This window comes from Scyliorhinus canicula, chromosome 12 (assembly GCF_902713615.1).
Source record: "Scyliorhinus canicula chromosome 12, sScyCan1.1, whole genome shotgun sequence".
Lineage (NCBI taxonomy): Eukaryota > Metazoa > Chordata > Chondrichthyes > Carcharhiniformes > Scyliorhinidae > Scyliorhinus > Scyliorhinus canicula.
Genome location: NC_052157.1, coordinates 18,999,295 through 19,025,294, shown reverse-complemented (window position 1 = coordinate 19,025,294; position 26,000 = coordinate 18,999,295). Strand labels below are relative to the sequence as shown.

General features: G+C 45.1%; 1 protein-coding gene across 1 annotated transcript in view; it reads right to left on the bottom strand.

Moving 5' to 3' along the window:
* The window catches only part of LOC119974515 (NT-3 growth factor receptor-like), a 917,203-nt gene that overhangs the window by 388,838 nt on the left and 502,365 nt on the right, over window positions 1-26,000 (bottom strand). The window lies entirely within an intron of this gene.

The window sequence follows — 26,000 nt, the reverse complement described above, 5'->3', positions numbered from 1 at the left end:
TTAATGTGTGTTTAATGAGCAGCAGTCTGGTATTTTTGCCTTTTCCTTTGAAGTATCAATCTATCAAATATTCATGAAACAAAGTCAGATTAAAGACACATTTTTAATTAAGTAGCGGACAATCTCACCCACACCATATGTGTATATTGAGATTCAGATCGAATCCTTCCCCACATGATGAATGTACATGGCCTGTTCCCCAACATGGGGAATATATGACCTGTACCCTACAAATGGGGACTATTTGCCTTGTGCCCAGCAATGGGAATATGTATGGCTTGTTACAGATATACATGCTTTATATCCCCGCATGGCAAATATACATATTTTGTACCGCAAAATGGAGAATGGACAAAGCCTGGATCCTCAACATGAAAAATGCACATCCATTCTGTACATCATCATAGGGAATATACATGATCTGGACCCCAACATGGGGAATAAACATGATCTGGGGCGGAATTCTCTGACCCCCCCCCCCCCCCCCCCCGCAGGGTCGGGGAACCGCCTGGGGCCTTCATCAATCCCACCCCTGCCGTGGCCGGAATTCTCTGCCACCCGGGAATCGGCGGGGGCGGGAATCGCGCCCCACCGGTCGGCGGGCCTTCGGCGGCGATTCTCCAGCCCGCGATGGGCCGAAGTCCCGCGGCTGTGAAGCCTCTCCCGCCGATGTGGTTTAAACCACCTCTGGTGCCGTCGGGAGCAGGCGGCGGGAGCGGGGCCCGGGGTCCGGGGGGGTGGGGCGATCGGACCCCGGGGCCCACCGATGGGCGGGCCTGTGCCATGGGGGCACTCTTTTTCTTCAGCCGCGGAAGAGACCCCCTCCACTGCGCATGCGCCGGTGGCGACGTCAGCGGCCGCTGTTGCTCCGGCGCATGCGCGATCTCATGCCAACTGGTGAAGGCCTTTCGGCCAGCCCCGACGCCGGGGCTGGCCGAAATAATAAAATGTGATTTGACCAATAACAAGATTAGTCGATGTCTGGAGACACGTAGGTCCAAATGGCCATATCAAAAACATTGTTTATCAAAGATCAGTGGGGCTATACAAATGATAACTTTGAAAAGGTAAAATAACATGAGCAAGGTCGACAGCAGAATCCACAAGAGGGGTTATGAAAGAGATTGGACAGTATAACAGTTAGCACTCCTCATTGGGGAACCAGGCTAGTTCTCCATCCAATAGCCAGTCAGGTCAGTTCTGTGACCAGGGCAATGGAGGCCTGTTCCAGCTGACATTTAGAGTCATGGCAGATTGCAGATATTCTCCACTAAAAGTTGCAGATTTTGATTTGATTTGATTTATTATTGTCACATGTATTAGTATACAGTGAAAAGTGTTGTTTCTTGCATGCTATACAGACACGCATACCGTACATAGGGAAGTAAGAGACTACAGAATGTAATTTCATCATAGAATTTACAGTGCAGAAGGAGGCCATTCGGCCCATCAAGTCTGCACCTGCTCTTGGAAAGAGCACCCTACCCAAGGTCAACACCTCCACCCTATCCCCATAACCCAGTAACCCCACCCAACACTAAGGGCAATTTTGGACACTAAGGGGCAATTTTATCATGGCCAATCCACCTAACCTGCACATCTTTGGACTGTGGGAGGAAACCAGAGCACCGGAGGAAACCCACGCACACACAGGGAGGATGTGCAGACTCCGCACAGACAGAGACCCAAGCCGGAATCGAACCTGGGACCCTGGAGCTGTGAAGCGATTGTGCTATCCACAATGCTACCGTGCTGCCCACTTACAGAGCTGTTACAGTCATAACTGGGATGTAGAGAAAAGATAACTTAATACGAGGTTGGTCCATTCAAAAGTCTGATGGCAGCAGGGAAGAAACTGTTTTTGAGTCGGTTGGTACGTGACCTCAAACTTTTGTATCTTTTTCCTGATGGAAGAAGGTGGAAGAGTGTATGTCCGGGGTGTGTGGGGTCCTTAATTATGCTGGTTGCCTTTCTGAGGCAGCGGGAATTATAGTTAGAGTCAATGGATGGGAGGCTGGTTTGCGTGATGGACTGGGCTGCATTCACGATCTTTTGTAGTTTCCTGCGGTCTTGGGCAGAGCAGGCTCCATACCAAGCTGTGATACAACCAGAAAGAATGCTTTCTATGGTGCATCTGTAGAAGTTGGTGAGAGTCGTAGCTGACATGCCAAATTTCCATAGTCTTCTGAGAAAGTAGAGTCGTTGGTGGGCTTTCTTATCTATATTGTCGGCCTGGAGACCAGGACAGGTTGTTGGTGATCTGGACACCTAAAAACTTGAAGCACTCGACCCTTTCTACTTCGTTCCCATTGGTGTAGACAGCGGCATTTTCTCCTCTACGCTTTCTGAAGTCGATGACAATCTCCTTCGTTTTGTTGACATTGAAGGAGAGATTATTGTTGGCGCACCAGTTCACCGGATTCTCTATCTCATTCCTGCACTCTGTCTCATCATTGTTTGAAATCCGTCCCACTACGATGTTGTCATCAGCAAATTTGAGAATCGAGTTGGAGGGGAATGTAGCTACACAGTTATAGGTGTATAAGGAGTATAGTAAGGGGCTGAGTACACAGCCTTGTGGGGCACCGGTGTTGAGGATGATCGTGGAGGAAGTGTTGTTGCCTTTCCTTTCTGATTGTGGTTTTGAGCCTTCTTAACCAGGAAGAGACATCTGCCCACACTTGGTCACCTAAGTGGTATTGCATGGTATCTAGCAACTGGATTTGACCGATAGAGTTACTAAAATTGGATGTTACTTGGGAAACCGGGTATGTGGCTATACTTTGGGAACAAGAGGTAACTTTAGATAAAACGGTGTGTTTAGTTATTCATATACTTAAGTGTCAGTGCATATTAGTCTTTTGTCATGCATTTTTTTTCTTATCTTTTAGATTAATAAATATTCTTTATTAATTGTGTTGCACAATGCCTAGACTGGTTCCTCACACTATTCCAAACAAAAAAACACCACCAAGAACCAATATTTCAACATATCTTTTGGGGTTTTGAGACACTCTCTCAGGTAACATCAACAGGGTTCTTAACAGTGCGGAATATACATCATCTAGACCCCTTAACACAGGGAATCATAGAATTAAAGAATCATAGAATTTACAGTGCAGAAGGAGGCCATTCAGCCCATCGAGTCTGCACCGGTCCTTGACAAGAGTACCCCACTTAAGCCCAGACTTCCAACCTATCCCCGTAACCCAGTAACCCCAGATAACCTTTTTGGACATTAAGGGTAATTTAGCATGGCCAATCCACCTAACCTACACAACTTTGGACTGTGGGAGGAAACCGGAGCACCCGGAGGAAACTCACACAGACACAGGGAGAACGTGCAAACTCTGCACAGACAGTGACCCAAACTGGGAATCGAACCTGGGACCCTGAAGCTGTAAAGCAACTGTGCTAACCACTGTGCTATCGTGCTGACCCCAATTGGTTTCCTCCCCTGATTTGTGTCCATTCTCAGAGGTCGAGAAGAGGTCAAGTGTAGTGTTACAATACCTTGGGCTAGTATGCGGTCAACTCGAGCCCCACATGCCCCAGAGTCACATCACAAGTGTACTAATCAATAATTCTTGTAAAAATACCCAGTCTTCGGCCCTTGGCTGTCTAATAATTACAGTCACCAGGTTTGAAGGTTTAAACACAATTATTGTTTATAACAAAACTGTCAAGCAATATTCATTAAATACAACTGGCCAACTATTATTTAACCCCTGACTTTAACTGCCCGCACGCACAGGACAGACAAAACTTGGGGGGGGGGGGGGGATGAAAGATAACAAGGGTCAAGGTCAAATAATAAGAGTCTTTGGTTCAGATTACGAATGATAGAAAAGACCCAAAGAGCATACCACAATGCTGAACGGTTCACCACCACCTTCTCAGGAGCATTTAGGGATGGGTGACATATGCTAGCCTTGCTAGCGGTCCTCACACCTCACGCATGAATTAAATAAGTCCTTATGCAAAATATAGTTATCCCAGTAAGAGATGGGAAGGAAAATATAAGTACATATTTACATCAACCGTGTTATGCTGCAAAATTATCACTTTTATTTTTAAAAATTAACAAGATTTTTCAAAAGAAAAATTCTGGCCACCAGAAATGCTGTGTCTCCAAGGAAAAAGGCAGCTATTTTGTGACTAAGGAAGAGTTAATGTCCCGACTGTTACCTGCTCCAAAACACAATGGGTTTCCACTGGAGGCCTTGTTAGTGAACCCGAAAACAGACTGCCACATGAAAGAGACTTGAGCTGTCTGAATAGCTTTAATTAATAAGCTGTCGATCTTATCATCAGTCACTTTGTGACCTCCAGAGAGAAAAATTAACTCCAGGCAAACAGTCTACAATCTTACCTTTTAGCAACCTGAGGAGGCCTGTCTAGGTATAATTGTCTCTCCCTCATCTACACTGTGACCTATTAGAATATTGGAACTGGTACCTTCATGACTAATTCAACTCTATGTGCCTTCTCCCCTCACGGAAGTCTCACTTCTGGAATGGCAGATCACACTGCGATGTACCCTCTAAAGAAACACTCCATTAGATTTTTGATTCTAGATTCTGACTTACGGAAAACCATAAATTGTATTGTTGTTGCGGTCTGGCCCTGTATCCCTTTCTTTCCCTTATCTCTCTTTTATTGTATGAGTGCAAAATAGGGTCAGATGTTGCAAAACTTTTTTCCCACGTCTTGCGTGTGTGTGAAATAAAGCAACTCTCTTATTTAATCTTATCACTGGTTTACTGTGCCAGTTATTCATAGAGGATCAGAATAATCCAAATTTAAGGGTCTGGATTCTCCAAAAATGGTGCTATGTCCCCACATCGGCGTAAAAGCGCTGGCGTTGCACTCCTAGGTTTCCTGGAAAAAAAACAAACCCGATTCACTTACATGCAGGGGACTAGCAGGGACCTGGGGAGCTTCATGCAGCTTTGGCTGCGTATACGGGCCCCCGCATTTGCAGTTCCCAGTCCGCGCATGCACACGGCGGCGGCCTCCAGCGGCCGCGCCGAGCACTATGGCAGGCTCGGACCGCGGACCAACTCAGACAAACCGATCGGGCACACACCACTGCATCGGCCAGATCGTTGCCCCGGCCGCCCAAGAGGCCCGCCCCGGTGCGCGATCCCCCCGCCCCCCCACCAGCGCGGCCACAGACTGAGTCCGCAGCTGCCACACGAGAGTCCCGACCGGCCAGACCATATTAGTTCCACGCCATTGGGAACTCGGCCGGTCGGGAGCAGAGTATCGCTGGGCAATGGCCCCCCACAGCCGCACGCCGTAATTCGCGGACGCGCAGATATTCATGTCCCGGAGAATCGCCGGAGCGGCGCCGGGCCCGATTCCGTTGGGAACTTCGATTCTCTGCCCCCGCGCAAATGCCATTTCAGTGCGGGACTGCGGAGAATCCAGCCGAAAATTGGGGAAAATGCGTTACCATTTATCAAGAGGGAAATCAAAAATCAAAAACACCTTTCTATTTGCGGATGGGGAGCGAGGGGAGAAATCAAGGCTGCTTAAATGAATCCCCCTCCTATCTACAACATAGGCCATATGCACCCTCCACAAGAATGTATCTACATACCCCTTGTGTGAGTATACAGATGGCTTTTGTCCCCTACATACATCTACATAGAACATACACCTCTGTAGATTTAGGCCTTGCATATTCTCCAGGTGGGTGCACAGACTTTGCACAAACCAGGACAAGCCATCTAAATTCCCCGTGCATTCCACGGACTGTATGAGAGTGCAGATTTCTGAGTCTATATTGTTTGTAATGTGTAAAAAGCAAGGAACAGTCAAAGTACAGACGGCACAACAATTTCCTTCTCCACTCAGTGCCAGGTCTGCCTCGGTAAATGTTCTGAACACAGCCTCCGGTGACACTTTGTCACACTGATTGGGTACATTTCCATTCGATCACAGAGCTTATGTCCATGAAAATGTTGATCCTTAAACTACCTGCTGCTCTGAGGAACCTTTGTGCACTCTGAGTCAGCCAGATTTGTTCAGGATTTCAGTTCAACCACATGACGCTAAACAATGTTCCAGTTAAAATATTACCGAAAAACATTTGTACTGCACATCTCAGCCAAAACTATGGGTATGAAAGAAATCAACTGGCAACAACTCTGAATTGTGAAGGAGATAAATTCTTAAAGTGTTTTTTTTTCCTCTCTCATTTCTCTGCCTCAATGATCTGTGCCTTTCCTCTTATTTTATTGGTATATGTTGAAAAAAGTATAAAAATCAAATTCCACACCTCACTGACAGCAGGCATAAAACAAGGCAATGCCACACTGCAAATATGCCCACGGTGAAGTCTATATGTACACAGCAAATACAACCACATATTCATTAATGTACGCAGATACATTCTATCAGAGTACATGTTCACCAGTGCAAATAGGCATAAGTCCATCGTGCATTCAGAAATACATTTGATCATTCATGCTCATGAGGGCAGCACGGTGGCACAGTGGTTAGCACTGCTACCTCACCCGGGTTTGATTCGGCCTTGGGTGACTGTGTTGAGTTTGCAGTTCTCCCCGTGTCTGTGTGGATTTCCACTGGGTGCTCCAGTGTACCCACATGATCCAAAGATGTGCAGTTTAGGTGGATTGGCCATGATCAACGCGCAGGGCTGCAGGGGTAGGGTGGGGTACTGGGTCTAGATAAACTGCTCCTTCAGGAGGGTCAGTGCAGACTCGATGGGCCAAATGGCCTCCGCCTGCACTGTAGAGATTCTACAATTCTCTGATCCAATCACGAGTACACATACTTAGTAGCATGCGCTTTGAATAGTACACGTACAAATGCATATTCAAAGTACTTATGTTCAATAGTACACACAAAGGCAGCAAAAATAACAGCTTCAGCCAACTTGTTGGTCTCAGCATTTCAGCACTACTCTCCGCCAACAGCAGTTTTATGATAATTAAAATGTTCCCCTCTCTGTAAGTGAAGCTGTGATAAAAATCCTCGGAAGCCAAGAGCTTCCCTTGTTGTCAACACTGTCAAGTATGATTACCTCAGAATGTTCTGGACCATTATCTCAGCCAAATATGCATGCCAGTTGGAGCACAGTGCTCTGCAGGTTTCCCATTGTGTGATGGTACTCCTGCTCTAAGGAGTGAATAAATACTTTGCTTTGGCAGGTGGAGGTGTCGAGCTCAGTTAAAAAATACAATGAAGCAATGAAATCACCAGTAATGTTTCCCCCTAACTGGCGTTAATTTCTTCCACAGAGCATAAAGATTTTCAATACTAAAGTGAAGCCAGTGATATTCTTGGAATCAGAGGGGATCCTTGCTGTCGTTCATCCTCGCGAATGACAATGTGGGAATTTGGGGCGTCGAGCTGAGCCGTTAACTCCGAACCACCGGACACCCATTTTCTGGTGCGGCGCGTCCCCGCCAGCAGCGGGATCCTCTGTCCCGGCAACCGGCCAATGGGGTTTCTCATCGTGGGCACCCCCTCACGTCGTCGGGAAATCCGCTGCCGTGAGTGCGCTATCGGAGAAACGGAGGGCGCGATTCTCCCAGAGGGGGAGAAATCGTAAGGCTGGCGTCAAATCCGGGCGGGTTTGACGCCAGCCCCCCCCCCCTCCCCGACCGGGAACCGATTCTGGTCCCCGGTCGGGGCTAGCATGCCGCCGCCGTAAACTCCGGCATCGCGGGCTTAACGAATTTCGTTAAGCCCGCTTGCCAGAGTTTGCGCCGGCTGACGCGTCATATGACGTCAGCCGCGCATGCGCGGATTGGAAGACTCCAACCCGCGCATGCGCGGATGACGTCATCGCGCATTTGCGCGAAACCCGCGCATGCGCGGGCCGGGATGCCCCTCAGCCGCCCCGCGAAGTGATACAGCGGGGCGGCGGAGGGACAAAGAGTGCGCGGGCATCGGACCCGCTGCCCGTGATCGGTGCCCACCGATCGCGGGCCCATGGCACCCTTGGCACGGCCGTGGTATTGCCGTGCCAATCGGTGCCATGGTTTTAAAAATCGGGACTTTACGGCCGTTTTTACGAACGGCCAGACCAGGTGTGTTTGCCGTTCGTAAAAACAGCCATAAAGGGCTGGGAACTCGGCCCATCGGACAGCTGAGAATCGCTGCTGGCAGCGATTCGTATCGGGAGTCGGGCGTGGGGGGGGGGGGGGGGAGAATAGCGGGAGGGCGTCGGACGAGCGTGGCCGTAAAATTTTACGAGCCACGCTATTCTCCGCACCGTCGTGAGTGCGGAGAATTGCGCCCGGAGGATCCCATCAACGGGGAATCCTGCCCCATTTCTTTCCGCAATGCTGCATGACCCACTGAATATTTCCAGTATTTTCTGTTTTCGTAATCAAATCTGATTTTAGTGCAGGACCAAATCTGGAATCTTTGATAAAATCTAAAACTGCCCATGTTAGAGAGTAAACGAAACAGAACACTTTGGAAAGGGCACAAAGTGATTTTAATTTTGCCAACGAGTGGAACGACTGATATTTTGAAAGGCACCAATGGAAGGCATGGGCTTGATACTGGGTAACTGAGAAATCACATTCACGTTGTTCATGAAGAAAGCAGTAGATTCTACCAAGACTCTGCTAACAGGGTTGGTATTTTTAGAAATGAGGAGGACATTTTAAAAGCAATGGAATTATTATAATACAATGAGAAAAATGTTGAAGGCATTGAAAGAGAGTAAGGTTCAGGGGCCGAATGGGTTGCACACAAGGGCAGTTCAGAAGGTATTCATTGAGGTGGGCCGTTAGGTATCGAAGAACGAGAGTTATTTCAAAGGACTGGAGAGAGGATAACCTAAAGAAAAGCAAGAAGGCTGCCAGTGAACTTGACTTCTGTCATTGGGAAATGTTATACAATGGTCTGAAGAAACCCAGATGGTGGTGTAGTGGTGATATCACTGGACTAGTAATCAAAGAGCCCAGGCTAATGTCCTGGGGACAAGACAAATGTAAAGGGGGGTGGTTAGGGAAGAAGAAAAAATATTGGGCCAAATTTACTGTCCTCCCTGTGGCACAATGGATGGTGGGCATTTAGTCAGGCAGGAGGGTGGCAGCAGGAACCGTGCTCCCTTCCTGATTACCTTCATGGCAGGATGGCTCATAGAACATAGAACATAGAACATAGAACAGTACAGCACAGAACAGGCCCTTCGGCCCTCGATGTTGTGCCGAGCAATGCTCACCCTACTTAACCCACGTAACCCGTATACCCGTACCCAACAATCCCCCCATTAACCTTACACTATGGGCAATTTAGCATGGCCAATCCACCTAACCCGCACATCTTTGGACTGTGGGAGGAAACCGGAGCACCCGGAGGAAACCCACGCACACACGGGGAGGACGTGCAGACTCCACACAGACATTGACCCAGCCGGGAATCGAACCTGGGACCCTGGAGCTGTGAAGCATTGATGCTAACCACCATGCTACCGTGAGGCTCATGTTGACCTCCACTCTGTCAGTTAGGCAGCAAATAAAGCCCACTTCAAGGCCTCATCCCACCACCATTGGTATTCACCCGGCGGCAGGTGGTGGACTCCCCACGTGGTGAGTCCAAAAGGTAAACCCTAACGGGACTGTTTGCAGGCTTGCAGATGAGGGATGGTGTGCCTCCTTCAAAGAAACTCAGTTACTAATTGAAAGACCTGGCATAGGGAAGGGGGCCCAATGAGAGACACCCCCTTCCCCTTGCTCCCAATCACTCTCTCCCCCTCTCCTATGACCCCCCCCCCACAGAGCATCCTTCACCATCTTCCACCATCGCTCGCCAGTGCGTAGAACTCTTGGCAATCCTGTGCCGAAAGTGTGTGCAGTACCGGCAGCCACCACCTCCTCCCCGATGGTGCTGCAACGTAATGAAGAGCTGGTGACCTCTGATTGCCCAACAACTGTAAACTGGCGTGGCTTCCACCGCTGAGGACCTTGATCCTGGGAAGACCCGCCATTACCCAGTTAAACTCCTCTTTGGTACTTAATTTTAAAGTCCTTCCCAAAAAGAGGTGGCATGGGCTCCCGGCGGCTCTTTCGCCAGCAGGTGAGACGCCCCTCTGCCCCATCGCCAATAAAGATCACCCATTTAGTCTATAATGAACATGTCAGACTATAGGAGAAGGATTTGTGATTAATACAAAAGCAAAATACTGTGAATGCTGGAATTTTGAAATAATAACAGAAGATGCAGAAAATATGCAACCGGTCAGGCAGTATCTGTAGAGGGAAATAGAGTTAACATTTCAGGTCGATGACCTTTCATCCCTTGCCCACATGTTGTTGCTTTTTGGGGAGTCATATGGACTGCTGTCGTCTCTCAGGGCTTAGTATTTGGTGAACAGTACATTCTGTTATTTAAACACCAAGGATCTCCAGAATGGTCTCTTCCATGTTCCGATGATTTTAGTTGCACTATGAATTTAGGAACACTTGCTACTCTAACCTCAATCTGTGCATTGAATCCCATTCTGTTAGATACAATACATTGCAACCGTAACTAAGTATTAACTAAAAACCTGTAAGTCTTGCAGAAACATAGTGTTTATGGAAGGTTTCATAACTTAAACCACCCTTTCACGAGGCTTTCAGTGATTGAACAGGTCAATATTATTATTATTATTCTTGCAGGCCATCCGTCCTTATCTTTAGAAGGCAGTGGAGGGCCCTCTACATAAACCCTTATCACGACATTAATTAATTCTCTTCAACTGAATGGCTCATTGCTCGGCCGATTGAGAGTTCAGCCCCAGAGTGTGGGATTAGAATTGTGCATTGGGCCAGAGGGCGTGAATGTGGCAGGTCTGCGTCCTGTCAGACATTTTAGTGAACAGTTGTGTTTCCACAACAATCGGGCAAATTTTGTGCCCCTCCACACCGCCCAACTGACCACAAATAACTGAATTCAATATTGACAAGGTTCCATGGTAGCATTTGAGCGTCACTATTGTACCTTATATTAGTGAGCATGGTCTGTCCCCCTCTGACTCCTAGAGATTCAAAAGCTGTAGCAAAAAATGGATGCTTTGACATCCCCTCACAAATGAGTTTCCACCTGCACTTAGCAAAGACTGTCAAGATATGCAACATTCAAGTGAAGGAAACAGTTTTAATTTTGAGGTAATGACACAAGTATTAGGGTAACAGCTGTTTGATGTTAAGATTTAAATAACAAGCAGATGGGAGCCATGGTAAATGAGGATTAGCAATGAAGAACGTGTGGAGGGGGCGAGGAGGTGGAACAACTGCGGTGTAATGTGGAAATGCACAGATATAGATCATGCACCAAATTGATGATCGTCGCAGAGGAACATCGACTGACAATAGGGGCCTGAAGATACAAGGTCCAAGATGAGACGCAATGGACCATAGAGAACAGGAAGGACTTCAAACCCAATTACACAGTGGAGCTCTGCCATCAGGTCATTCCCACATCTCACCATTGACAAGTGTGTAGCTGTTAGGGAGCAGGGTGAGGAGGAAAATTTTGAGAGAACAGAAATGGGGCAACTGCACCAACATCCCCAGGGACAGTAAGGGGAGGTCGTGCCTGACAAACCTGTTCTTTGAAGAGATAACAAATAGGTTAGACCAAGGAGAGCCAATGGATGTTATCTATCTTGACTTCCAAAAGGCCTTTGACAAGGTGCCTCACGGGAGACTGCTGAGTAAAATAGGGGCCATGGTATTCGAGGCAAGGTACTAACATGGATTGACAATTGGCTGTCAGACAGAAGGCAGAGAGTTGGGATAAAAGGTTCTTTTTCGGAATGGCAACCGGTGACAAGTGGTGTCCCGCAGGGTTCAGTGTTGGGGCCACAGCTGTTCTCTTTATATATTAACGATCTAGATGACGGGACTGGGGGCATTCTGGCCAAGTTTGCCGATGATACAAAGATAGGTGGAGGGGCAGGTAGTATTGAGGAGGTGGGGAGGCTGCAGAAAGATTTAGACAGTTTAGGAGAATGGTCCAAGAAGTGGCTGATGAAATTCAACGTGGGCAAGTGCGAGGTCTTGCACTTTGGAAAAAGAATAGAGGCATGGACTATTTTCTAAACGGTGACAAAATTCATAATGCTAAAGTGCAAAGGGACTTGGGAGTCCTAGTCCAGGATTCTCTAAAGGTAAACTTGCAGGTTGAGTCTGTAATTAAGAAAGCAAATGTAATGTTGTCATTTATCTCAAGAGGCTTGGAATATAAAAGCAGGGATGTACTTCTGAGGCTTTATAAAGCACTAGTTAGGCCCCATTTAGAATACTGTGAGCAATTTTGGGCCCCATACCTCAGGAAGGACATACTGGCACTGGAGCGGGTCCAGCGGAGATTCACACGGATGATCCCAGGAATGGTAGGCCTAACATACGATGAACGTTGAGGATCGTGGGATTATATTCATTGGAGTTTAGGAGGTTGAGGGGAGATTAATAGAAACTTACAAGATAATGAATGGCTTGGATAGGATGGACGTAGGGAAGTTGTTTCCATTAGCAGGGGAGACTAGGACGCGGGGGCACAGCCTTAGAATAAAAGGGAGTCACTTTAGAACAGAGATGAGGAGAAATTTCTTCAGCCAGAGAGTGGTAGGTCTGTGGAATTCATTGCCACAGAGGGCGGTGGAGGCCGGGACATTGAGTGTCTTTAAGACAGAAATTGATAAATTCTTGATTTCTCGAGGAATTAAGGGCTATGGGGAGAGAGCGGGTAAATGGAGTTGAAATCAACCATGATTGAATGGTGGAGTGGACTCGATGGGCCGAATGGCCTTACTTCCACTCCTATGTCTTATGGTCTTATGGTCTTATGGACAGATTTAGGGCGCAATCGAACTGCTTCGTTGCGCCCCAATCGGTGGCACAACGAGGCCATTAAATCGCGTAAGAGGCCTCTCGCAGGGTTAATGATGTCTCGCGAGATCTAATGCGATGCCAGGCTGGTAGTGTCAAGACGCCCAGGTGGCAGGATGCCCGTGCGAGGGATTGGGCTCGGGATGCCCTGCCCTTTGAGGTGAGGTGACGGGAGGGGGCTCAAGGGCCCCCTAATCGGTGAGTTGGGGCTTTGGGGTGGTCTGGAGGCTGCAGTGGGGGGGGATCGAGAGGTCAGGGCAACATTTAAAAATGGAGCCCCGATCTCTTGCTGCGCTGACGAGCGAGGCTCAACACTGCAGGAAATGAGGTAAGTGCAGCCTTGGCGAGGTGTTCCCCGTGGAGGCCCCAGCAAAAAACAAAGTCCTGTTTGCAAGCAGGGTTGTTCTCGGTGCTGCAGGCTATTCACGCCCAAAATGGGACTCTGTTGTTTACGTTAAATCACGTCCATAGTGAGCATCGGATTCAGAATCTGTTCCTCACTGCAGGTTATTTCTGTGAAATTACCGCAGTTTGATAATATCATGGCAAATTTTTCCATCTGTACTGGCTCCTTCTGGCAAACAGATGAAAACTCAATAGCGAGTAGAACCTTGGGGCACAAAATGATAATATCAAAGGATGACAATCTGTTCAGCAAAGGGATCTGACTGTTCAGCACTCATTAAAACTGGATTTGCTGCAGAAAAAAAATCATCACTGATGATCAGATTCTGTCATTCTTTTGGTGACGTTACTAAAGCAACAATGTAAATCCCTCCTCTTCTTAGTGTAATTATCGAGTGGGATAAAATAATTAAACAGTCATGAATAAAGAAAAAAAAATGCGACAATTTAGTAAACTGAAGACAAAAGAGGCAAGAAGTTTTGAGGTCATCTGGGTTGGAAAAAGGTACCAGGCGATGGAACAAAGAGCGCAAGGTACTGGAGATGTGAATCACATTGGTGAACAAAACTCAACATATGTGGAGGCAGTAGAAGACAGAATGGATGTCCGGGAAAAGAGTAATATACAAGAAACCTGAGCGATGAGGGAGAGACATTGGTAATATCCTGGCATGAGCCAGGCAATAGGCAGAGAGAAAGAGGTTAAAAAGCTCCAAGAATAGGCTGGCAATGTTACAGTACTGCTTTATTTCAACTGATTTGTGGCTCAGCCTGATACCAGGCCCAGTATCCCTGTTCATCTAATTTCCCTGATCATCCAATTACCTGAGTATCCAATATTCCCGATCATCCAACATCCCTGATCAGACACTATCCCTGATCAGTCAATATCCCTGATCATCCAATTTCCCAGGTCATCCAATATCCCTGATCAGTCAATATCCCTGATCAGCCAATTTCCCAGATCATCCAATATCCCTGAACATCCAATATCCCTGAGCATCAATATCCCAGATTAGCCAAAATCCATCATCAGCCAGTTTTCCTCATCAGCCAATATCCCTGATCAGCCAAAATACATCATCAGCCAGTATTCCGCATCAGCCAATATCCCTGATCATCAAAATCCCTGATCATCCAATATCCCTGATCAACCTATATCCCTGATCAGCCAATATCCCTGATCATCGAATATCCCTGATCATCCAATATACCTGATCAACCTATATCCCTGATCAACCTATATCCCTGATCAATCTATATCCCTGATCAGCCAGTATTCCTGATAAGCCAATATTCCTGATCAGTCAATATATCTAATCATCCAATATCCCTGATCAACCAATATCCCTGATCAGCAAATATTCCTGATCAGCCAATATCCCTATCAGCCAGTATTCCTGATCATCTGATATCCCTGATCAACCAATAGCCCTGATCATCCAGTATTCCTGACCAGCGAATATCCCGGATCAGCCAGTATCCCTGATCAGCCACAAATCCTATAATTCCAATATCCATGATCATCCAATATCCCTTATCAGCCAATATTCCTGATCTTCCAATATCCCTGAGCATCTAATATCCCGGATCAGCCAGTATCCCTGATCATCCAATATTCCTGATCATCCACTATCGAGGATCAGTCAATATCGCTGATCATCCAATATCCCTGATCAGCCAGTATCACTGATCAGCCACTATTCCTACAATTCCAATATCCATGATCATCCAATATCCCTGAACATACAATATCCCTATTCAGCCAATATCACTGATCAGCTAATATCCCTGATCAGCCAGTATTCCTGATCATCAATATCCCTGATCAGCCAATATCCCTGATCAGCCAGTATTCCTGATCATCCAATATTGCTGATCAGCCAACATTCCTGATCAGCCAGTATTCCTGATCATCCAAGAGTCCTAATCAGCCAATATTCCTGATCATCCAATATCACTGATCAGCAAGTATGCCTGATCGTCCAATATCCCAGATCAGCCAGTATTCCTGATCATTGAATAATCCAGATCACCCAATATCCCTGATCATCCAACATCGCTGATCAGCCAGTATCCCTGATCATCCAATATTCCTGATCATCCAATATCCTGGATCAGTCAATATTGCTGATCATACAATATCCCTGATCTGCCAATATCCTTGATAATCCAATACCCCTGATCATCATATATTCCTGATCAACCCGTATCCCTGATCAGCCCGTATCCCTGATCAGCCAATATCCCTGATCATCCAATATTCCTGATGATCCAATATCACTGATCAGCCAGTATTCCTGATCAGCCAATATTCTGATCAGCCAATATCCCTGATCAACTAGTATTCCTGATCATCCAATATCCCTGATCAGCAAGTATTCCTGATCGTCCAATATCCCTAATCAGCCAGTATTCCTGATCATTGAATATTCCTGATCACCCAATATCCCTGATCATCCAACATCGCTGATCAGCCAGTATCCCTGATCATCCAATATTCCTGATCTGCCAATATCCTTGATAATCCAATATCCCTGATCATCATATATTCCTGATCAGCCAGTATCCCTGATCAGCCAATATCCCTGATCTTCCAATATTCCTGATAATCCAATATCACTGATCAGCCAGCATTCCTGATCAGCCAATATTCCTGATCATCCAACATCCCTGATCATCCAACATCCCTGATCAGCCAATATTCCTGATCATCCAATATCCCTGATCAGCCAATATTCCTGATCAGCTAATATTCCTGATCATCAATATCCCAGATCACCCAATATCCCTGATCAGCCAGTATTCCTGATCAGCCAGTATTCCTGATCAGCCAATATCCCTGATCATCCAATATCCCTGATCAGAAACTATCAATGATCATCCAGTATCCCTGATCAGCAAATCTTCCTGATCATCAATATCCGTGATCATCCAATATCCTTGATCAGCCAATATCCCAGATCATCCAATATCCTTGATCAGCCAATATCCCTGGTCATCCAGTATCCCTGGTCAGCCAATATTCCTGATCATCAATATCCGTGATCATCCAATATTCCTGATCATCCAATATCCCTGCTAATCCAATATCCTTCATCAGCCACTATTCCTGAACAGCCAATATCACTGATCACCCAATATCCCTGATCGGCCAATACCCCAGATCATCCAATATCCCTGATCAGCCAATAACCCTGCTCAGCCAATATTCCTGATCATCAATATCCATGATCATCCAATATCCCTGATCAGCCAATATCCCAGATCATCCAATATCCCTGATCAGCCAACATTCCTGATCAGCCAATATCCTGATCATCAATATCCCAGATCATCCAATATCCATTATCAGCCAGTATTCCTGATCAGCCAATATCTCTGATCATCCAATATCCCTGATCAGCCACTATCACTGATCATCCAGTATCCCTGATCAGCCAATATTCCTGATCATCAATATCCGTTATCATCCAATATCCTTGATCAGCCAATATCCCAGATCATCCAATATCCTTGATCAGCCAATATCCCTGGTCATCCAGTATCCCTGATCAGCCAATATTCCTGATCATCAATATCTGTAATCATCCAATATCCCTGATCGTCCCATATCCTTGATCATCCAATATCCTTCATCAGCCACTATTCCTGAACAGCCAATATCACTGATCATCCAATATCCCTGATCAGCCAATCTCCCAGATCATCCAAATCCCTGATCAGCCAATATTCCTGATCATCCAATATCCCTGATCAGCCAGTTTCCCTGATCAGCCAATATCCCTGATCATCCAATATCCCTGATTAGCCAATATTCTTGATCATCCAATATCCCTGATCAGCCAGTTTCCCTGATCAGCCAATACCCCCGATCATCCAATATCCCTGATCAGCCAATATTCCTGATTATCAATGTCCCTGATTAGCCAATATCCCAGATCAGCCAAAATCCATCATCAGCCAGTATTCCTGATCATCCAAATCCTTTATCAGCCAATATTCCTGACCATCCAATATCCCGATCAGCCAGTTTTCCTGGTCATCCAATATCCATGATCGGCAAGTATTCCTGATGATCAAATATCCCTGATCAGCCAGCATTCCTGATCAGCAAAGTTTCCTGATCTGCCAATATTCCTGATCATCCAATATTACTGATCAGCCAATATCTCTGACCACCCGATATCCCAGATAATCCAACATTGTTGATTAGCCAATATCCCTAATCAGCCAATATCCCTGCTCATCCAATATCCCTGATCAGTCAATATCCCTGACCATCCAATATCTCTGATAAGCCAGTATTCCTCATCAGCCAGTATTCCTGATCATCCAAATCCCTGGTCAGCCAATATTCCTGATCATCCAATATCCCTGATCAGCCAGTTTCCCAGATCAGCCAATATCCCTCATCATCCAATATCCCTGATTATCCAATATCCCTGATCGGCCAGTTTCCCTGATCAGCCAATGTAACCGATAATTCAATATCCCTGATCAGCCAATATTTCTGATCAACCAATATCCCTGATCAGCCAATATTCCAAATCGTCCAATATCCCTGATCAGCCAGTATTCCTGATTATCAATGTCCCTGATTAGCCAATATCCCAGATCAGCCAATATCCATCATCAGCCAGTATTCCTGATCATCAAAATCCCTGATCAGCCAATATTCCTGATCATCCAATATCCCTGTTCAGCCAGTTTTCCTGGTCGTCCAATATCCATGATCGGCAAGTATTCCTGATCATCTAATATCCCTGATCAGCCATCATTCCTGATCAGCAAAGTTCCCTGATCTGCCAATATTCCTGATCATCCAATATTCCTGATCAGCCAATAACTCTGACCACCCAATATCCCAGTTAATCCAACATTGTTTATTAGCCAGTATCCCTGATCAGCCAATATCCCACATCAGTCAATATCCCTGATCAGCCAGTATTCCTGATCATCCAATATCCCTGAACAGCCAGTATTCCTGATCATTGAATACTCCTGATCACCCAAAATCCCTCATCATCCAATATTGCTGATCAGCCAGTATCCCTGATCATCCAATATTCCTGATCATCCAATATTGCCGATCATACAATATCCCTAATCTGCCAATATCCTTGATAATCCAATATCCCTGATCATCATATATTCCTGATCAGCCAGTATCCCTGATCATACAATATCCCTGATCATTCAATATAACTGATGATCCAATATCCATGAAGGTCCAATTTCCCTGATTAGCCAATATCCCAGATCAGCCAAAATCTATCATCAGCCAGTATTCCTGATCATCCAAATCCTTTATCAGCCAGTATTCCTGATCATCCAAATCCTTTATCAGCCAGTTTTCCTGGTCATCCAATATGCATGATCGGCAAGTATTCCTGATGATCAAATATCCCTGATCAGCCAGCATTCCTGATCAGCAAAGTTTCCTGATCTGCCAATATTCCTGATCATCCAATATTACTGATCAGCCAATATCTCTGACCACCCAATATCCCAGATAATCCAACATTGTTGATTAGCCAATATCCCTAATCAGCCAATATCCCTGCTCATCCAATATCCCTGATCAGTCAATATCCCTGACCATCCAATATCAATGATAAGCCAGTATTCCTCATCAGCCAGTATTCCTGATCATCCAAATCCCTGGTCAGCCAATATTCCTGATCATCCAATATCCCTGATCAGCCAGTTTCCCAGATCAGCCAATATCCCTCATCATCCAATATCCCTGATTATCCAATATCCCTGATCTGCCAGTTTCCCTGATCAGCCAGTGTAACCGATAATTCAATATCCCTGATCAGCCAATATTTCTGATCAACCAATATCCCTGATCAGCCAATATTCCAAATCGTCCAATATCCCTGATCAGCCAGTATTCCTGATTATCAATGTCCCTGATTAGCCAATATCCCAGATCAGCCAATATCCATCATCAGCCAGTATTCCTGATCATCAAAATCCCTGATCAGCCAATATTCCTGATCATCCAATATCCCTGTTCAGCCAGTTTTCCTGGTCGTCCAATATCCATGATCGGCAAGTATTCCTGATCATCCAAAATCCCTGATCAGCCATCATTCCTGATCAGCAAAGTTCCCTGATCCGCCAATATTCCTGATCATCCAATATTCCTGATCAGCCAATATCTCTGACCACCCAATATCCCAGTTAATCCAACATTGTTTATTAGCCAATATTCCTGATCAGCCAATATCCCTGATCAGTCAATATCCCTGATCAGCCAGTATTCCTGATCATCCAATATCCCTGAACAGCCAGTATTCCTGATCATTGAATACTCCTGATCACCCAAAATCCCTCATCATCCAATATTGCTGATCAGCCAGTACCCCTGATCATCCAATATCCCTGATCATTCATACCCCTGATCAGCCTAAATCTCTGAACATCCAATAACCCTGATTAGCCTAAATCTCTGAACATCCAATAACCCTGATCATCCAATATCCCTGGACATCCGATAACCCTGATCATCCAATATCCCTGGACATCCAATATCCCTGATCATACAATATCCCTGGACATATAATATCCCTGATCAGTCAATATCCCTGATCATTCATATCCCTGATCAGCCAAAAGCTCTGAACATCCAATAACTCTGATCATCCAACATCCCTAGACATCCAATATCCCTGATCATCCAATATCCCTGGACATTCAACAACCCTGATCAGCCAATATTCCTGATCAGCCAGTATTCCTGATCATCTAATATCCCTGACCAGCCAATATCCCTGATCAGCCAGTATTCCTGATCATCCAATATTCCTAATCATCCAATATCCCTGATCATCCAATATCCCTGATCATCCAATATGACTGATCAGCCAATATTCCTGATCAGCTAATATTCTGATCATCCAATATCCCTGATCAGCCAGTATTCCTGATCATTGAATACTCCTGATCACCCAAAAATCCCTCATTATCCAACATTGCTGATCAGCCAGTATCCCTGATTATCCAATATTCCTGATCATCCAATATTGCCGATCATACAATATCCCTGATCTGCCAATATCCTTGATAATCCAATATCCCTGATCATCATATGTTCCTGATCAGCCAGTATCCCTGATCAGCCAATATCCCTGATCATCCAATATCCCTGATCAGTCAATATTCCTGATCAGTCAATATCCCTGATCATCCAATATCCCTGATCAGTCAATATCCCTGATCATCCAATATCCCTGATCAGCCAATATTCTCCAATATCCCTGATCAGCCAGTTTCCCTGATCAGCCAATATCCCTGATCATCCAATATCCCTGATCAGCCAATATTCCTGATCATCCAATATCCCTGATCAGCCAGTTACCCTGATCAGACAATATCCCTGATCATGCAATATCCCCGATCTGCCAATATTCCTGATCATCCAATATTCCTGATCAGCCAATATCTCTGTCCACCCAATATCCCAGATAATCCAACATTGTTTATTAGCCAATATCCCTGATCAGCCAATATCTCCGATCATCCAATATCCCTGATCATCCAATATCCCTGTTCAGCCAGTTTCCCTGATCAGCCAATATCCCTGATCATTCAATATCCCTGATTAGCCAATATTCCTGATCATCCAATATCCCTGATCAGCCAGTTTCCCTGATCAGCCAATATTCCTAATCATCCAATATCCCTGATCAGCCAGTATTCCTGATTATCAATGTCCCTGATTAGCCAATACCCCAGATCAGCCAAAATCCATCATCAGCCAGTATTCCTGATCATCCAAATCCATGATCAGCCAATATTCCCGATCAGCCAATATCCCTGATCAGCCAGTTTTCCTGATCATCAATATCCCTGATAATCCAATATCCCTGATCAGCCAGTTTTCCTGGTCATCAATAACCCTGATCATCCAATATCGCTGATCAGCCAGTATTCCTGATCATCCAATATCCCTGATCGGCAAGTATTCCGGATCATCCAATATCCCTGATCAGCCAGCATTCCTGATCAACAAAGTTCCCAGATCCACCAGTATTCCTGATCATCCAATATACCTGATCAGCCAATATCTCTGATCACCCAAAATCGCAGATAATCCAACATCGTTGATTAGCCAATACCCCTGATCATCCAATATTCGTAATCATCCAATATCCCTGATCACCTAATATCCCTGATCAGCCACTATTCCTGATCAGCCAATATCCCTGATCATCAATATCCCTGATAATCCAATATCCCTGATCAGCCAATATTCCACATCATCCAATATCCCTGATCGGCAAGTATTCCTGATCATCCAATATCCCTGATCAGCCAGCATTCCTGATCAACAAAGTTCCCTGATACGCCAGTATTCCTGATCATCCAATATCTCTGATCACCCAATATCCCAGATAATCCAACATCGTTGATTAGCCAATATCCCTGATCATCCAATGTCCCTGCTCATCCAATACCCCTGATCAGTCAATATCCCTGGACATCCAATATCCCTGATCAGCCAATATCCCTGATCATTCATATCCCTGATCAGCCAAAATCTCTGAACATCCAGCAACCCTGATCAGCTAATATCCCTGATCAGCCTGTATTCCTGATCATCAATATCCCTGATCAGCCAATATCCCTGATCAGCCAGTATTCCTGATCATCCAATATCCCTGATCAGCCAATATCCCTGATCAGCCAGTATTCCTGATCATCCAATATTCCTAATCATCCAATATCCCTGATCATCCAATATGACTGATCAGCCAATATTTCTGATCAGCTAATATTCTGATCATCCAATATCCCTGATCAGCTAGTATTCCTGACCATCCAATATCCCTGAACAGCCAGTATTCCTGATCATTGAATACTCCTGATCACCCAAAATCCCTCATCATCCAATATTGCTGATCAGCCAGTATCCCTGATCATCCAATATTCCTGATCATCCAATATTGCTGATCATACAATGTCCCTGATCTGCCAATATCCTTGATAATCCAATATCCCTGATCATCATATATTCCTGATCAGCCAGTATCCCTGATCATACAATATCCCTGATCATTCAATATAACTGATGATCCAATAACCCTGATCATCCAATATCCCTGATCATCCAATATCCCTGGACATCCAATATCCCTGATCATCCAATATACCTGGACATCCAATATCCCTGATCAGCCAATATCCCTGATCATTCATGTCCCTGATCAGCCAAAATCTCTGAACATCCAATAACCCTGATCATCCAATATTCCTAGACATCCAATATCACTGATCATCCAATATCCCTGGACATTCAACAACCCTGATCAGCTAATATCCCTGCTCATCCAGTATTCCTGATCATCAATATCCCTGATCAGCCAATATCCCTGATCAGCCAATATCCCTGATCAGCCAGTATTCCTGATCATCCAATATCCCTGATCAGCCAATATCCCTGATCAGCCAGTATTCCTGATCATCCAATATTCCTAATCATCCAATATCCCTGATCATTCAATATGACTGATCAGCCAATATTCCTGATCAGCCAGCATTCCTGATCAACAAAGTTCCCAGATCCACCAGTATTCCTGATCATCCAATATTTCTCATCAGCCAATATCTCTGATCACCCAATATCGCAGATAATCCAACATCGTTGATTAGCCAATATCCCTGATCAGCCAATATTCGTAATCATCCAATATCCCTGATCAACTAATATCACTCATCAGCCACTATTCCTGATCAGCCAATATCCCTGATCATCAATATCCCTGATCATCCGATATCCCTGATCAGCCAATATCCCACATCATCCAATATCCCTGATCGGCAAGTATTCCTGATCATCCAATATCCCTGATCAGCCAGCATTCCTGATCAACAAAGTTCCCTGATACGCCAGTATTCCTGATCATCCAATATCTCTGATCACCCAATATCCCACATAATCCAACATCGTTGATTAGCCAATATCCCTGATCATCCAATATCCCTGCTCATCCAATATCCCTGATCAGTCAATATCCCTGATCATCCAATATCCCTGATCAGCTAATATTCCTAATCATCCAATATCCCTGATCAACTAATATCCCTGATCAGCCACTATTCCTGATTATCCAACATCCCTGATCATCCAACATCCCGGATCAGCCAATATTCCTGATCAGCCAATATCCCTGATCAGTCAATACCCCAGAACATCCAATATCCCTGATCAGCCAGTATTCCTGATCATCCAATATCCCTGATTGGCAAGTATTCCTGATCATCCAACATCGCTGATCAGCCAATTTTCCTGATCATCCAAGACCCTGATCATCCAATATTTCTGATCAGCCAATATCTCTGATCACCCAATATCCCAGATAATCCAACACCGTTGATTAACCAATATCCATGATCAGCCAATATCCCTGATCATCCAATATCCCTGATCGGTCAATATCCCTGATCGGTCAATATCTCTGATCAGCCAATATCCCTGATCATCCAATATCCCTGATCAGCCAATGTCCCTGATCTGCCAGTATTCCTAATCATCGATATCCCTGATCATTCAATATCCCTGATCAGCCAAAATCCCAGAACATCCAATATCCCTGATGATCCAATATTCCTGAACATCCAATATCCCTGATCATTCAATATCCCTGATCATCCAAAATTCCTGAACATCCAATATCCCTGTCATTCAATATTCCTGATCATCAATATCCCTGATCAGCCAAAATCCATCATCAGCCAGTATTCCTCATAAGCCAGTATTCCTGATCATCCAAATCCCTGATCAGCCAATATTCCTGATCAACCAATATCCTGATCGTCCAATAACACTGATCAGTCAATATTCCTGATCATCCAATATCCCTGATCAGCCAATATCGCTGATCAGCCAGTTATCCTGATAATCCAATATCCCTGATCGGCAAGTATTCCGGATCATCCAATATCCCTGATCAGCCAATATTCCTGATCAACAAAGTTCCCAGATCCGCCAGTATTCCTGATCACCCAATATCCCAGATAATCCAACATCGTTGATTAACCAATATCCCTGATCAGCCAATATCTCTGATCATCCAATATCCCTGATCGGTCAATATCCCAGATCATCCAATATCCCTGATCAGCTAATATTCCTGATTATCAATGTCCCTGATTAGCCAACATCCCAGATCAGCCAATATCCCTGATCTGCCAGTATTCCTAATCATCGATATCCCTGATCAGCCAATACCCCTGATCAGCCAGTATTGCTGATCATCCAATATCCCTGATCATTCAATATTCCTGATCATCCAATATCCCTGATCAGCCAAAATCCATCATCAGCCAGTATTCCTCATAAGCCAGTATTCCTGATCATCCAAATCCCTGATCAGCCAATATTCCTGATCATCCAAGACCCTGATCATCCAATATTCCTGATCAGCCAATATCTCTGATCACCCAATATCCCAGATAATCCAACACCGTTGATTAACCAATATCCATGATCAGCCAATATCCCTGACCATCCAATATCCCTGATCGGTCAATATCCCTGATCGGTCAATATCTCTGATCAGCCAATATCCCTGATCATCCAATATCCCTGATCAGCCAATATCCCCGATCTGCCAGTATTCCTAATCATCGATATCCCTGATCATTCAATATCCCTGATCAGCCCAAATCCCTGAACATCCATTATCCCTGATCATCCAATATCCCTGGACATCCAATATCCCTGATCATCCAATATCCCTCATCAGCCAATACCCCTGATCAGCCAGTATTCCTGATCATACGATATCCCTGATCATTCAATATCCCTGATGATCCAATATCCCTGAACATCCAATATCCCTGATCATTCAATATCCCTGATCAGCAAAAATTCCTGAACATCCAATATCCCTGATCATTCAATATTCCTGATCATCCAATATCCCTGATCAGCCAAAATCCATCATCAGCCAGTATTCCTCATAAGCCAGTATTCCTGATCATCCAAATCCCTGATCAGCCAATATTCCTGATCTACCAATATCCTGATCGTCCAATAACACTGATCAGTCAATATTCCGGATCATCCAATATCCCTGATCAGCCAGTATTCCTGATCAACAAAGTTCCCAGATCCGCCAGTATTCCTGATCACCCAATATCCCTGAGCATCCAACATCGCTGATCAGCCAATATTCCTGATCATCCAAGATCCCTGATCATCCAATATTCCTGATCAGCCAATATCTCTGATCACCCAATATCCCAGATAATCCAACATCGTTGATTAACCAATATCCCTGATCAGCCAATATCCCTGATCATCCAATATCCCTGATCGGTCAATATCCCAGATCATCCACTATCCCTGATCAGCTAATATTCCTGATTATCAATGTCCCTGAATAGCCAACATCCCAGATCAGCCAATATCCCTGATCTGCCAGTATTCCTAATCATCGATATCCCTGATCAGCCAATACCCCTGATCAGCCAGTATTGCTGATCAACAAAGTTCCCAGATCCGCCAGTATTCCTGATCACCCAATATCCCTGAGCATCCAACATCGCTGATCAGCCAATATTCCTGATCATCCAAGATCCCTGATCATCCAATATTCCTGATCAGCCAATATCTCTCATCACCCAATATCCCAGATAATCCAACATCGTTGATTAACCAATATCCCTGATCAGACAATATCCCTGATCATCCAATATCCCTGATCGGTCAAT